The sequence below is a fragment of the Parus major genome, chromosome 3, assembly GCF_001522545.3.
Source record: "Parus major isolate Abel chromosome 3, Parus_major1.1, whole genome shotgun sequence".
NCBI classification, from domain to species: Eukaryota; Metazoa; Chordata; class Aves; order Passeriformes; family Paridae; genus Parus; species Parus major.
In genome coordinates, this window is record NC_031770.1 from 5,313,882 (window position 1) to 5,330,911 (window position 17,030).

The window sequence follows — 17,030 nt, forward strand, 5'->3', positions numbered from 1 at the left end:
AGAAGACAGAAAATGTGTGCTGCAAGGGGAATTTTTTAGATAGCCTATCCAAAAAAGTCTAAAACGTTTCCATAGGCTGATGCAACAAACAAAGATGTTTGGATAGCTGAGGACAGACAGGCAAGCACTGGGAAGATATTTAACAGAAGGGCAAGAAAGGAGAGCCCCTTCAGCTGCTAAATATCATATTTCTGGTCCACAGCACAAATAGTGCTTCTCCACGAGACAGCTGGAGAATCCTTCCTAACAGAGGCAAAACAATTCACTTTTCCTTCTTCCTCAAATTTCATTCATTAAAACTGGTTTGTTTCACTGATTTGTTTTCCTTAGGGTTTTTTGGTGGGGTTTTGGTTTTTGTTTTGCTTTTTTAATTTTTAATTTTTTATTTTTTTTTTATTTTATATTAATAAAGCTTTTAAAACCTGTGCTTTTAAAAAGCAGGTAGAGGAAGTAGATTTCCCTCACTCCCACCTAGGATAACTCCAGGGCTGGAGTTCATAACACCTCAAGTTGGCATAAAAAAACAAACAACCCACTATCAGAAATAATTTAGTAAACTTTGCTATAGGCAGTCCTAAATTACCTTGCTAAATGCTACCTTAAATACAGGAACTGTAAGTTCCACTCACAACACAGTAGGTCTTCTGTCCAAATTCTGATCAAAATTTCATTGAAAAGGAACAAACCAATTAATTTCCACTGTCATGAGGGGTTGATGAGGCTTCCAAAGCATGACCATGCACAAATCCCACTGCTCTATGGGCATCTTTGGGCATCGAAACCAACAGGACACAAACTTGAGCAAAATGTTTTTAAGAAACCTTACCTATTTTGACTTCCCTGTACAGGACTCCAGGAGTTTACCACATAAACCATAATAAATCCAGCTGACGACAGGACCCCAAAAGCCTGGGTTGCTTTAGAGTCAATTTATAAACTCCATGAGAACACATGCTGAAAGCTAATTTTGAAGAAACAGAATTCTGACATTTAGCCTTAAGCCTTTATCTTGAACTGTATTTTCAGTGCCTACCGCACATTTCTGTTTCTTGGATTAAATTAGAATGCGAAGAGAAATTAATCAGAATCATAAAATTTAGTGAACTGCTACTTTTTTCAGGCAATCCCTACAGCCTTACCGTCAGAAGTTAACCCATCTTCATTGACTTTCTCAGCCTTGAGGTTAAAAAGAAAGTCTGCTTGCCCTCCAACTCATGTATAATTAAGTTTTAAAGCCCTAAACACCCACCAGAAGCACTGGTAAATCAGACAGCTGGAGAAAAGAGCTGGAGCCACAGGTGGGTGCAGTGGAGGAGAAATCCAAGCTGAAAATTGATGCAGCAAAACTCACGGTGCAAAGCAGAGTGGCTGCCATGGCTGCGAGGACGCAGAGGGAACCCAAGGCACAGCCTGTGACATCCGTCTGCTCCGCAGTGACCTCGGTTAACGGCACAGGAGCAAACAGCAAGGACTGGATAGCAGAGAGCACTGCAAACACAAAATCATAGAATGGTTTGGGTTGGAAGGGCCTTAAACACCATCTAGTTCCAATCCCCTGCCATGGACAGGGACACTGCCCACTAGAAGGTCATGAACAGTTACTTTAGTGAACAAAGACTTGAGTAAGATCAGGGCCACAGTTGAAACTGAGTTGGAAATGTATAGATTGCAGATTACTGAATTATGACATAACTCTCTAATTACTTCTGCTTATGCTCAATAGTAAAAAATAAACCAAGGAAAGCAATCTGGAGGAGGGAGAAAACTCTACCGAAGTATCTTGGTAACGTATTCAAAATATTTGCTTCTAACTCCTTTTAAAATATTCCTGTTTAAAGTGAAACAGGGGAACTGAAAAGCCTTAATTCAACTTCAGCCAGTAGCAGTTTATTGCAGGGAAGGGCCTGACTTGTTACGCACGAGGTGCCAGCCAGATGTTCTCCCTGCCCATCAAATGCTCTGCACAGCAGCTCCTGTGTCACAGCAGCACCTCCAGGCTGCTCCTGGGGTCAGCACCAGCCTGGTACAGGCACGTACGGCCCATCACTGCCCCACGAGCTCCAGCCCGAGCAGGCAACGGGCAAAGGTGCAGCTGGGAAAAGGGAGCTGTGTGTGGGCAAGCCTGCTCACAAGTCAACATTCCTGCGTCAGAGGGAGAAACTGAAGCAGCACAGGAATATCTTCTTTCCGCCATCTCTTAACGATGAAGGTTCATCTTAGTTGAGTCTGGCTGGCAAATGTGTTGACAGGGCAGAAGCCTGAGTGAATGTAATTCTTTTTTCATGGCTGCCTCGAGACTTTGCAGTGATACAAGTCATCCTACGCCAAACAAAAATCCACCTGCTATTTATGGTCTAACACACACACACACACAGTGTGTGTTTTAAAACTCTGCAGAGTTTTAAAAGTGGGAATAGCTGCTGAGAATTGAGCTCATTACTGAAGGAGTGACATATATAAAACTGTATCATTGCTGTGTACCATGTGATTTTCATCCCTTATTTAACTGTCCAAAACAAGTTAGCATGTTGTTAGTCATTTGGAGGCCCAGTCTGATAAAACATTACGGAAGACCTGAGAAATAATGAGAGGGATTTCACCCACTGTAAAATATTTGAAATGTATTCTGTCTCTTGCTGGTCCCTGTACAGCACTGCCTGGAAATGCTCAGTTCTATAGGTCTTTCCTAAGATAAATTCCCGAAGCTGTGAATACCATGAGGGGTAGAAATTACCTGAACACAATAGCAAAATTATTTCCACAAGTACTTTGAAACACAGAGAATCTTTTGAATGTACACAAAGCGTAAGATGAGGGTAATGATTCTTGAGATTTTATGGGTTTTGTGAAATTGTTACAGAGAGCTAAGCAGAATATTTGTCCTTGAGTCTTCTCTCAGGGACTGCTGGGCAAGTACTCAAAACCGAGCCAGCAGAGCAAACTAGGTAGTTTCAATATTAAATCTGAAATTCCAGTTTTGAAGCAGAAATTAGATTACTCAGTCCACTAACTAGGACACATAACTTCAGTCAATGCAGAGTACAGGTAACAGCAAAATTAATCTGAAAAGCAAAGAAGGTGCAGGTCCATACCAGCATCTTTTTAAACAAAAATTCCGAGTAGCTGTCATTGTCCTGGGCAAACTCTCTAGGATTAGGAATCTACTTAATGTGTTGAATAACACTGTGATACAATCAGCTTTTTATGAAGTTGTGATTCCCAAAGCACACAAAGTCAGTGCATCACGTAGGTTACAAGAATTAAATATGATGGAAATGTACAATTGGTTGAGGGATACGCTAGGACAGTGACTTGCTGCCAGTGAGTTACACAAACTTGAGGAATGGTAATGATTGAGGCAAGGCAAAAAAAAAGGCAGAAGGCCAGGTGAGGAAGGGATAGCTTTCTAACCCAAGCCCTGTCCATCTTTTCATTGAGATGTTGCTGGCAGAACTTCAATCTGGATTGAATACTAAAGTGACAGTATCAAAACTCCAAATCTCTTTGGTTTAGCATAGTCTCTGAGTTTGGCCCATTTCTTATAGAATATTCTTGATATCCTTGTAGATATTTATATTCCCCTGCCATGGGTGGTACTTTCTATAGTCTCTTTCAACTTACTTGAATGACCAGCCACATTAAATCTATTTTTACATTAAAGAAATTAATTCCTTTGAGCTATTTTTCTTCTTGAAAGGAGTATTTCCCCATGAAGAATTTTCATTGTTCTATTAAAACAAATGAAACTCAAACCCAATAGTTTATTTAGACAAGCCTGAAACAAAGTCTAGTAATTTCAAAACTTGAAAGTACCACCCCTGGTTCTCGTTCTTTTGTCTGAGCTGAATTTCAGTGCTGACAGGGGATTTAATGCTGTGTTGGTGCACTCATGAGTAATAGGAAGTATTGTGAGATAAAAAATGAAGCTTTTCCTTAGGGAGAAAAGGGGGGAAACACTGTGGGAATGCAGTGGTGGTGAAGGAATAGGGAATAAGGAATAAAAAACAAGCAAGCAACCAACCAAAAAACCCACCAATCTCAACCAAACAAACCCCTTCCAAAACCAGGAGCCCAAAGTCTCAAATACAGTATGTGCCAAAAAGACCTGGACAGCCATGTCTATGCAACAAAAAAGCAGCATTTACGGATCCAATACTGTTGTGGGGCTTTTTTGCCCTGTAAATTTTATCTCAGTTTCTAGGTGAATGATTTTTATTTTTTTTTTAATTCAGATTTTGGAATTTTGGGCAGGAAAAAAATACTTTTTTTCACAGCGTCCCTCCATTTTTTAAACTATCTCCATCTCTTTCAAGAAACAGCCAATTGCAAAGGCATATACTGCAGAATCTAATTTGTACAGCCGAGAGTAACTTTAGCAAAAAAGTTGTTTTGCAGCTCAGAGTAAAGAAAATATGCTGTCAAGACAAACTACAGCTGTTTAAATCATTCCTCTGTGAAGTGATGGTTTCCTGCAGGGAGAAGTCCCAAAAGTGTATTTGTGCATCTGCAAATGCCTTCGCTGCTCCTCTGCCCAGCACAGCGTGGAGAAAGCTGAGAAGATGAAGTCATGCTTCCACAGCTTGTGGCATGGGTTGTTTGTTGTTGCTGCTCTTTGAACAAATACTTCAGAGAAGGAAAAAATATTCCTCCCTGTCTCAAGTGTCCCAATAAAATCAGTGTATTTCAAGTAGCATTAAGTGTTTGAATAGAGCCCAGACTCTCTGGCTGTCAATGTGTTCCTGATGTTGACCCCCACATGCTGTAGCACATTACAAACATATAGATGTAAGGGTAACTAACAGAAGCACTGAGAAAATACTTAGGGATATTCCATCTAGTTTTGCTCCAAGAGACTTTAGGGCCTGGACAAGGAACACCTTCTGGTGATCCATATGGCTGCGGGCAAAATCCTATTCCAAAATGCCCTAAATTGACCTGGAGCTGCTCCTGACAGCAGATAGTATAGGGGAGGGATTGCTTCTGCACATCCTTATCCATGGCACAGCTTTATGCCAGGCTGTGCTCTCTTGACTCTGGAGACATAAAATCACAGATTGGTTTGGGTTAGAAGAGGCCTTAAAATCATCACATTCCAACTTGCCTACCATGGACAGGGACACCTTCCAGGGTGCTGAGAGCCCCATCCAGCCTTCAATACTTCCAGGGACAGGGCATCCCCAGCCTCACTGGGAAAAATGTTCCAGTGACTCACTGCTCTCACAGCACCATCAAAGCAGTCTCAAGACAAAAATCAAACCTAAAACATCAGTACTTGCCAAAAGAGAAAAGTTAGAAGTAATTTTTTTTTCCTTTGTCAGGCAGGGCCAGACTATAGTCCATACTACTAAAGTACTGACAGGTAGAAAAGAAAAATTCAGTCAGGAATAAGGACTCAGGGGTAAATCAGGAAAGAAAACATGTTCAAGTGTATCATTTTCAAAGAAGAGGTGCAAAGACCTATCTGTAATAGTAAAAGAAGAGTCTCTGAAGCAATAGCTGGAAATTCAAGAGTTACTGTGGGACAGTACAGCCAAGCCCTCAGACTCAGGAGCTGGTGTTGAAGTGTGCACTGCCACTCAGGAGAGCGCCCTTTGTCCAGGTGCCAGGAGGCATCTCCTGACAGCACAGGTATGAAGAAACTTCCAAAAGCAAACCAAAATCCCCTCACCTTTCACCCCCAGCCCATAAACGATATGTTTCCAATTTGCAGAAAATTACTGCAATCAGGGAAACGAGAAGGAGCTCTGGTTAGGCCTTGGATTTGGCAGTGCAGGGACACAAGGACACAGCAGGCACCACAGCCTACACTCCCCCAGAGACATGCTCATCAGGATTTGTTTTAGAAGTCACTGATGCAGAGCAGGGGCTCTGCCTGTCTTGGCACATCAGCTCTTGGCTGTCACTGCCAGCTCTCCCAGGCACCTCATCTCCTTGAGCTGCTGGAGCCTGCCCTGACAGAGGGATGAGGAGCATGTGCAGGGCTTCCAGCCCTGGGGGGCTGCAGACACCAGGGAGGGATGGGGACTGGTGGCTCTGCACTCCCCAGCCTGACCTCCTGTGAGCTCTGGGCTGTGTCCACTGCACCCAGAGCTGTCCAGGGCTGAGCTGGAAAGGCTGAAGAAACACTTGTTAATGCAGCTCTTCAGGAAAGTGCTGGATTAGCCTGGATTAGCAGCGGGCATTGTGGTTGCACATAATGAATTATGTAAAATGGGCCTGTTAGTGTAAAGCAGATGTACAGCCACATGACTTCAGCTGCAGGCACAGCCAGGAATAAAACAGAGTGGATTCAGTTAGGGAAGGATAAAAAAAGGGGGGGATTTCATATATTTCCCAACATGCACTGTGTCCCACTGCTTTTGCAGTGATATTTAAAAACAACATAATACAGTGATTCCAGCATGGGATGCAAGACCGAGTTCCCCACTTACAATTAGGGGAAACCATTTTTCCACTGCCTCTCCATTCAGTTACACAACTCAGGAAACACCGTAAGAGCCTCTAGGAACAGCAATCAGCTACAGCCACTCCTGAAGAGATACTGAAGATACAGTCTAATAATTTTCCATTTAAACAAAAATGCTTTCACCTAATAGGATTAGCCTCTGCATTTCGATAACACGCTTCCCTTCAGAGTTCAGTTTTCTATCAACTTAAATGAACCCAGCTGCCAATTAAACAACTAGCACAGAGACAGTCACAAGCCAGCAAGGATAAATACGGGAAAATTAACCACTGGGAAGAAGGAAAGACAGGGCATATAACATTTTCAAAACAAATATAAATGAGATTAATTTAGATTGAAATGTGGTCAACCTCCCCTTCAGATAATGCACATGAAAATGCTAATTTTGGATAATATGACCCACAGCCCAGTGGTATCAGACATTTCTTTCCACAGGCAAACTTCACACGAGCAAGTGCTAATTGATGTAAAAATACACAATGAATAATTGGTCTGCATTGACTTGGTAAAATGGTAAACACAGATGGATACTGTGTGCAGACAGGTAAAATCATGTGATTTGAGCATTCAGAGAAGACCCCTTTCCATCTAATGCCACTTTTGTTAGATGGACTTGTCACAGGGACCTCCTCAGTTGCTGACCACCACCAAGACTTTCATTCCTGAGTAATTTCGTAAATGATCCTGCCAAAGCACAGCCACCAGCTCTTCTAAAGCTTTATATGCTAGGTCTGCTCCTGCCTAGGTTTAGGCTAAGACACAGAACTGAACATATGTTAATGGACTGTCAGAGTAAAGAAGACACACACCCACCTCTGTCTCCATCTTCTGTGAGGCTCCTGCACTATCCAGTGGCAGGGAAAGTGAGAACTTGCTGTGTGTTTGCCAGACACAAGTGGCAGGGCTTTAGGGGAATGTACTGAAATGGTTTTAGCCTTTCTGTAGAGATTCCTCCCTGTGAAACAATATGCACCCTCCACTAGGAAAATCACTGATCACACCAGAACCAAACTTTTACCTGCTCTTTCAGCACTTATATTTAGTCACTAGAAGAGGTACAGAGACTCCACTGTCAGCCATATGCACACATTCTATTCTTTAAGATTATATTATTTACTGATACTGTAAATCTGGATAAGATCAGTTTGTGAAGGGAAAACAGACAAAAAATATCCTGAGGCTGTTCAGAAGAATGTAGAATTTAAAAAATACTTTCTTTGTTCCATTGCACTTTATGTTAATAGAGATATCAAAGAGAAGCTCTGGAGATTTCATCCCAGGCCAGCTGATGGTTTAGACATGATCACACAAGCTTTGCAGTGAGTTTATACCCATTACTTTGCACCATGCTATGTTAGAAGTGTAACATGGCAGTAATAAACTAATTCTTCCAACTAGCATGGAAAAGAATGCCACCATCAACACAGCAGCTGCTTAACAGCCTCCTGGTTAACAGTAATAATCCAATAATCCTATATTGCTACCACACATCCTTGACAATTTTGACACTAGCACTGCAAAAAAAGAAAAAATATCCAAAGGAAAATGTTCAACAGCCTGAGCAGGACAAAGACTTCATAGCTGTCTGTATCAATAAATTGTGACAATAAAGATTTTCTTCTCCTTCTAAACCAGAGGTTTTGGCTTTGGTTTTTTCCTTTCAAAAAGACTGCTTTCAGAAAAATGTATTTCATATTTTCAAAGAAACCAACATCCCCTGTATAAGCATGGAAGAGGAAAAAGTATTATGAATGTTGCTTAGTTCAGAATCTAGATATTTGTCTGCAAAAAATAATAGTACTTTGATTGAGAAAAGATTTATGAACAAGCATATCAAATGGCACGGAAGTTGCCGGCAAATGTGCGCTGCAGCATTTTCTATTGCAGAATTCGGAGCTGCCCGAGTTCTGTACATTTGGGTGATTTTCATTGAAATTCAGCACACTACGTTGCAGGCAGGGAAGTCTGCCAAAGATTTTATTTTTAAGATGCAGCAGCTACATGACCCATTTTTGCCTTCAACAACTAGCAACTTCTCCCTCAAAAGAAAAAGGAGACATAAAACCCACTGCAGATTTGAGTACCTGTGTTTTGCTTTTTCCCACAGAGATGATGTGGAAAAGCAGCAAGGATTAACAGTGGATAGCTACTGAGATCTGGCTGTTTTTCTTCCTCGTTCTGTTTTTAATCTCCTCATATCCAGAAGAAAACGTGAAAGACTACATGCCTCTTGTTTGCTGAGGCCCTAACAAAAACAGAGATCTTGTCTGACAGCATCAGGGTAACAAAGGCATTTGCCATCCCCTCCAGAACAGCAGGGTCCTCAGCCACCCCCATACACAATCCAGTTCCTGCTTTGGCTGCGTGTCAGTCAGCTGGCCCTCTCACTGCAGAGATGGCAGAGGTCTCAGGAGCCTGGAATTTATGTAACACGACAGCAGAGGAGAACAGCCTACTCCTTGGGCTTCCTATGGCTCACACTTCCAGGAAGAACTGGACTCACTGTCCAGAGGGAGTAAGAAAGTGGTTTGTCCAATTCCTCAGGCTGGGATGGACATGAAGAAGTTGGAAAGCATGAAGTGGAAAAAAAATAAAAATAATTTAAAAACCCAGAGCAACTACAGCACAAATAGACACGGCTGTGCTGTGTCTCACTACACACGTCAGTAGGAAAGAAGATGGGCTTCTTATGCCTCGTTAGGACAAAACTCATCATGACTTCCCCACTTGAGTTCCCCAGCACACACATGAATCTAACTCACAGCTTTGAAACCAATATTAGTCATACCAAATCTTTAACCTCCTTCCAGTGTACCCACTTCATAATAAGGTAGACAAAACCACTGTTTTTATAGTTACAGTTTTTTGCCTGCTTGGAAACTGTCAGATTCATATTTTCAAGCTTCTCTGCACTGCAATCAGTACACTTGTTTTGTTTTTTTATTTTTAAACTGAAAACTGGGACTCCAAGTGTTAGTAACTGCAGGAAGAAGCCAAGCTCACAGAATTTTTTTGCAGGAAGTATAGGTATGCCACATATTTCCACAGCTTCAAAACAGAAATTTTAAATTCTGTGTATCTGCCAAGTTAAATCTTTGTACCTGATTATTTAACACTGCAGTAGATGAGTACTCCAGACTGCCTAGGCAAAAAGAATGGAACTTTGCACCACGGTTTATAAGGAATACATAGAAAAGATATACAATAAAACTGCCATCAAAAAGGTACAACTGCTTGTGGCTCTTTATGCACACTCTAATCACACAGAGGACATTCAAGATCAGGAAATAGGCATGAATATATATAGATATAGATATATATATATATAGATATATATATTTTAGCAACTAAGGTTACAGATTATCTGAAAACCAGGAATTTGGGACAGGTTTCTTGCTATGCAATACCTGCATTTGCCCTCTGTTGCACATATAATATCCTTACTATAATTTTATTAGTTGCAAAAGCACACAAGTAAAGGAAGACGTTATTTATGATCCAAATATGTCAAAAATATCACATTTTTGAGCAGATGAACAAATTTGATTCTCAGCTGCAGACATGATTTGTACTCAACTAAAGATTAACATTTCCTGAGCACTGCTTTTCTTGACTAGAGCCCCGAGAAAAAAAAAAAAACAACAAAAACAAACCAACAAAACCCAAAACATTTATGTACAGTTTTATACATGCACATATATGAAAGCAAAATAAAAATTATGAAAGTCACTGCAGTGGACAACCTCCCAGAACACATTTGGCTGATGTGAAGACTAACAGGACAAGATGGAACACAGGTAAAGTAAAGCAGTCCAACTGAAAAGGAGAAATTCCTCCTAACTGAAAAGAAAGAATCCAAATTAATTCACTTGTAATGTCTTTGAGGCTGAGTTTGATCTTTACTATTAGTTTCTATCATTTAAGCAATCAGGTTGTTTTTGGTTTTGTTTTTTATTTTACCAGAGTGCAGCAGCTATGATTTTTTATTGTGGTTTGATTCCAAAATGGAATTTTCTTAAAGAATAGAGAAGTATCTCACCCAAACTTGCAGATCATCCTTTATCCTAACTCTCAGAGCAGTCTAATGTTCAGCAGCCTTCTTGTGGTTCATACTCTACAACCACAGCCAAAGAGGGTCACTTACTGCCTCACATGTTGCTGCGTATAAAACAAAAGCTGCCTGCACACTATTGCCCTTTAAATCAGATTTTCCAGGACCTTTCTGCTGTGTTTGCCACCACAATGGTTCAGAGGTCTTCCTAGGAACAACAATGTACATGCACAACGGGCATCTGAGAATATGGAGAGACTGAACATCACTTGAAGCAGTTCCCTAAAAACATCAAGGGACAAAGTTCAGTACAACAGGGCTTGTAATAGTCAAGTTACTACTGGGATGAAGTGAATCAGATTTTCAGGGAGATCTAAGGAGGTTGTCAGGCATTCTATACTTCTGAACATCTTTCACAAAGTCAGAACAATGAAAGGAGGGAAAAAAAGGAGGGCACTGATTTGGGTTCAAAATGGGAACGACCGAAGTCCCAAAATACATACAAAACACCTTAGTTATTTTAGAGAAGAAACAGCAAGATTTAAAAATATGTCTAAATTCACAAGATCACTGACAAAGAGTATTTTTGAAAATTTTACTTCAAAAGGTTGGATTAATCTGGATAGAAAGCACAAGCAACATTGGTAACCAGTTGTAAGAAATAAAGAATGAAGAATGCTCAGCAGCCATTTCTCCAACAAATCACTGGGCCAGAAATCCTGGTAATTTATTCTGTGATTGCTCATAAGTTTTTGTATTCCTGAGGATGCAAGCCAAGGAATTTTGTGTCTTTGTGCACAGCAGTCTGAACAGAGAATTCCCCCTTTGTTTACAAAATATCTGTATTAAAATATTTAATATTTTATAATAGAATAATGCAACAAAAGTCAATAGCACAGACTGTAGCAGAGGTCACTTTGGCATTTTTGGTCTCCAGCAACAAACCCATCCTTGTTTTGGCTGGCTAAGCCTGGAAGTCTCTTGATCAACTACTTGGCCAAGCACCTTAAGGAGTCCTGCGAAAGGTAAAAGCAACTATGTGTCCTGCAGTATTTTTTATATATATATATATAATATTTTATATTCCTTCTTTTTCCATACAGTTCTGTTCTCCACAAGTTTCTTACTTGAATTTTAAACAGAATTATACCAAAAATTTCCATTATCTTCAAATACACCTATAGAATATACTAAAAATCTTTGTAACTGCTATATAGTAATTTTAGGCAGCCACTTAATGCTCTTTCTTATTAAGCAACCTTTAGTTTAATGAGCCCACTCAAAAGGAAGTGTCTAAACACTCAAATTACAGAGCACCAGATCTCTTCCTCAAAACCCCTGCAGTAATCCTATTTTCTTCATATCCTTGGGTGATTGAGTAGTGCTTCACTGTATGTTAACCAGGCACAAGTCTGAAGAGACAGATATCACAATGCAAGAGTCTCAAATCGATCCAATCAAGTTCCTGCAGTGAAGCTGGTTTAGTTAATGATTACTTTAATCTTATCTTTATTTCCTTTCATGTTAAACATCCATTTGCCCTGTACTATTGAAACAGTAGTAACAAAAAGGACTTTGCTGTTTTGTTTTGCTTTATCTTCCTCTTCGTGCCAAACTGCCATGTTTTCATTACAAGAACACTTGTAACAAAAATATTTTTTCCTCAGATTTTTTTTTCTTTTAGCAACTAGGTTATTGATTATTGCATTGAATTCTGAGAGCTGATTGAACAGTTGACTTCTGTCAGTTCTGCCCTCAAGATTCCCATATTCAGTTAACAAACCTTGTGGAACAAACTATCCAGGGAAAATATAAGGACACTTTTTTCTCCAATGAAATTCTGCTGACACAATACACTGATACAGAAAACACCAAAGCCACCTGATCACAGGATCGGCTACAGTGATAAGACACCCCACCACCATTGGCAAAGGAGATGCGCACACAGAGAAAACATGCAAGAAATTGGAGAGGCAGTTTTTTTTCCAGAGGAAACTACGTGTTTCTGACTCTGCTAGCTACAAGAGAACTAAGAAAAACAAGTAGGGGCAGCCTGTCGACCAGCAGAGAGGCTGGAGCACACAGGAAGCTCAGCAAGGACAAAACAGCCAACACCTTCCCTTTCACAGAAGGCTCAGGATGAGCAGGAGCCTGTGCAGAGCTTCCCCGGCTCACCCTGCTCAGAGCTCACACCAAGGAATCAGAATCTGTCAGAACCAAGAGCACTGCCTGGATGTGGATTGACAACATCATAATGACATGTGTAGCTCTAGGCCAGGCACAGAAGCATTCCGGCAGCTGAGTCACAGAACTAGGGAGTTGTGAGTGGGTGTGAAGTAGTTAGAAAACCACAAGCCTACCACAGGATGACTGTCAGAGATGACTGTGGGTTTTTGCTTTGAACCAGTTTGTGATGAGTGCAGATATCTGAATGCCGTTTTTTTACAAAGGTAATGGTTGGAACCTTTTGCAGATTGTATCCCTTTGGCTGTAAAGTCACAGCCACTTTACCTGTGAAGTACAGGAGGCAAGGCAAGGACATGGAGTGATAGGCCAAGGAGGAATAGTTTTCAACTGACAGGGAATAGGTTTAGATTAGGTGTTAAGAAGAAATTCTTTACTGTGAGGGTGATGAGACACTGAACAGGTTGTCTAGAAGAAGTTATGGATGCTCCATCCCTGAAAACATTCAAAACCAAGCTGGAAGGGGTTCTCAAGCAATCTGATCTAGTGGGTGGTATCCCTGCCTGCCCACAGCAGGAGGCTTGGAACTAGATGAGCTTTAAGGCCCCTCCAACTCAAACCATTCCATGATTCTATTTTCTGATTTGCTTGAGCCAGGAGTACTCAGATGCTGCATGTTACATGGCACTGCTCCAAGGCTGAATTATCCTGCATATGACAGAAGCACTGAACACGTAGAATCATAGAATGGTTTGGGTTGCAAGTGACCTCAAAGACCATCTGATTCCATCTCCCCTGCCATGGGTAGAGCCATCTTCCACTAAATCAGGTTGCTCAGAGCCAAATCCAACCTGTCCTTGATACAAAACCTTCAGTGGAAGAAATAGTACCCGTCATCCAAAAACTGTAGTAGACTCACCTGACCTTAGGAAAAAAAGATGGAACCCATCCCAAACTATCATTATGGAAAGAGCTATTTGTATTCACACTGGACAGACCAATGCAGTGGATTTCTATCTTCTCTGTTTTTAAACCCATCAAAAATCCATGATTTTTGGGTAGATCTTGGAAGAAGATCTGGGTACACTGTGCATGACTTCATATATTATTTTTACCCTTTTCAGGCAAAAAACCCAACAGACTAGACATTTCATAAAATGTTTTTCATCCATCAGGACTTGCTTGAGATGAGATTTGTTGAAACATATGGCATAACAGTACCTCCTAAACAGAGGTATTTATTAAAGAAAACAGTTATAAATATAGCTCCAAATAAACAGCTTTCAGCAAGAAAAGCTCTCCAGCTTTACCTCCTTTGTTTATCCACGCTAGATCTTCCTTGGAGCACTGTGTACCACACAGACATCCAATGGCTGAATATTAGTGCAAAATATTAGTGTCATTATGGTTTGCTTAAAACCAACTTTAGACTGCTCTGACTCCACTTTACCAAAAAACAGTCCTTGGCCGAAGCAAACCAGCAAAGCAAAAAACTTACTGAGAACAGAATTGTTCATTCCAAAGGAAGAAACTAGAAAGATGAAGGACAGACTGACTGCTGGCATGGAAAATGGCTCAGACATCTGTTCAACAGCTGACCCACACCCACCACACAATGGACTGAAACATCTACAAATTAGCTACTGAAATCCCCAGTTTATAGCTCAGTATTGTTTTAATGTAATAAAGGGCTGTGGGCTAAACTGTTGGAGCTCAGCAATGAAAGCACAGGGACAGGCCACAGCACTGGGGGTTCTGACCTCTTTGGTCTCACTATTCCCACCCACCAGCCAGAACTAAAATATTTAGAGAGCCCAAGTTCAACAGCTGTGTCCTGTACATTTAATATTACCAATATAAGTAATACAGAAATGTTTCACTGGTGTATTGGGATTAAGGGAGAAACACTGCTAAGGCCTAAGCTGCTCTGAAAATAGGTATGTGCAGTACCAAGAGAAATGTACATTTGCAACCCAACTTTATCAACATTACAAATTTTACAAGCACTTTGGGCAAATGAAACCAGAGGACTGGGTCTGAGGTGCTTGCCTTACCACAGCAGTCTGCCTGCACTCCCATGACAGCATTGCAGCAAGCCAGAGTAATTGATGACTTAACTTTATCATAGCAACCAAATTCTTCAATTTATTTTTTTTTTTTATAATTTATTTTACTAAAACCAGATAGGATTTGAAGGGTTGAACACCTGCCATTTTATCTGTCCTTCACTTATTGCCCATCTGCAGCTGACAAAAGTGTTAAAGGATACAAATAGCAGAGGGAAGAAAAGCAGAGCAGCAAATCTTTTCTTTGATTTGCATAGTTTCTCCAGGCATAAATTCAGCAAAAGGCACAGATTTTCTCTCTAATGGTTTCCCTAGTCTAACAATTTGCAAAAGAAGATCAGTCTAGAAGAATGGAATCTCTCATCCTTGGTATCAAGGGCATCTCAAAGGTTTCAACCTTTAACACAGCATGGTCTTAAGTATTAATTTCACACACAGGTATAGGAGAACCATGATATAAAGCTGCCAAATCCCAAATGCCCATATCAAACAAACACTTACTCTTTAATTTATAAGGACGTAGATGTAGAGTAGAAAATTTCAGGCCCTCTGTAGGCAAGATGTGAGTTTAGGACTCAAGAGACAAAAGATCAAATACCACCTCTTCCCACCTAAGATGAGACCTACAGCATCCTAAATTAGGCTTCTTCTTCTAACCCATCGGGAAACCACATCTCCCTACACTTGCTCTGTTGCAGGGAATATCTAAGTAAGCCTTCACTGTGCCCTTTTTCTTTTATATGCAGACAGTTCTGGCTGAAGAATATTTTTTGTTTCATTTTTTTAATAATACCTGGAAATAAACATTTATGTCTTCCTCTCATAAGGCTATTACAGAACTCCAGTCTGGAGTGCCTCCACTAAGAAACATGTGCCCTGAGTAACTTCACCTGTAAATCTCTTTTTTATTCTTAAATAATTTGTATTATGACTTACCATCTGATGCTGGGAGCTCTAGAAGAGATGGCATTGAGTCTGACTGGGTAGAACAGGAACACCTAGAGAACTGAAGAACAAGACATGCACATCTTTCATGCAATAAATCTCTCTGGCTTCCCAGCTCAGCCCTCTGCTCTGTCCCAAACACAGATAAAAGTGACCTCCATGATCTCATATTCTTCTGACCAAAACAGAGACTGAAACCCTGTCACTAAAGTATGACCCAAAGGCTCAGAGATAGTCCATATAAACACTTTTGGATTTCATCCTGCCATGTCAGTATTTCACCATGGCTTTTTTACTCCTTTCATTATCTGAAATCTCAATTTAGCGCATTTGCTTTGTCCTGTTCTTCTCTTCTGAGCCAGAGTTTAGTGCCTCCAAATAAAGACAAACCTAGAGAAACTCACATTTAGGCATTACTGAGAAATCATCCTGTGAGTATCTGTTAAAACTGACAATCCTGATGCAGCCTGACCCAGAAGTCCTTAAATTGCTGATTGCTAGAAGCTAAAAGAGCAGTCCAGGAGAGTTCTTGCTGTTCTTCCCTCAGCACTTAAAAGGCCACTGTAGAGAATGAAGATAATTGTATCTCATCTGAGAGTGTGCTTACTCTGTGTCTCATCAGCACTTGTATCTTTTGAGGGCAGAGAAAATGGTCTTTTTCGACTGTGTCTTATTTTGTTCTTCCTGTATTCAAACGGTGTCAAGAAACAGACCAAATTTTCAACATGGTGGTGGGAAAATGACACCTCTTTATATCCCAGAACCAAAAAGAAACAGACATTTCTAAGGTCTGGCCCAAATTTTGAATATTCCAATTTTTAAAAACTGGGAAAAAATCAAGATTCTCATGTTTTCTTACCTTACAAGTCACTGTAATCCCAGCATTTAAAGAAAAGGAGGCAAAAAAAGCTTAACACAGACAATGACAATTTGTAAAGGACAGAATTTCATCAACTCAGCTCCTCCAAGCTAAGCTAAGTACTCAGCACTATGACAACAACCTCCTGGCACACTTGAATTCAAGGCCAAAAGAAACCAGTGAGTATTTGTGCAGTCTCTGGGAAGGCAGCAGATCCCACACTCACCATCTGGCTGGAGCTCTTTGGAAGACAGGCACTTCCCATACAAAATTTCCAGGTTCTCCATTCGAGGTCAGCAGGCAGAGCACAGCCTGCCTCGCTCTGACAATAACCAGAACCACGCAGACCTTCAAATTCATCACACCAGGAACCTTCTGTTGAGATAATTTTGTCAACTCTATTCATTACCAATGTGTCCCTGAGGATTCTGCCAGGAAGAGGCTGAAGCACAGCGTTTC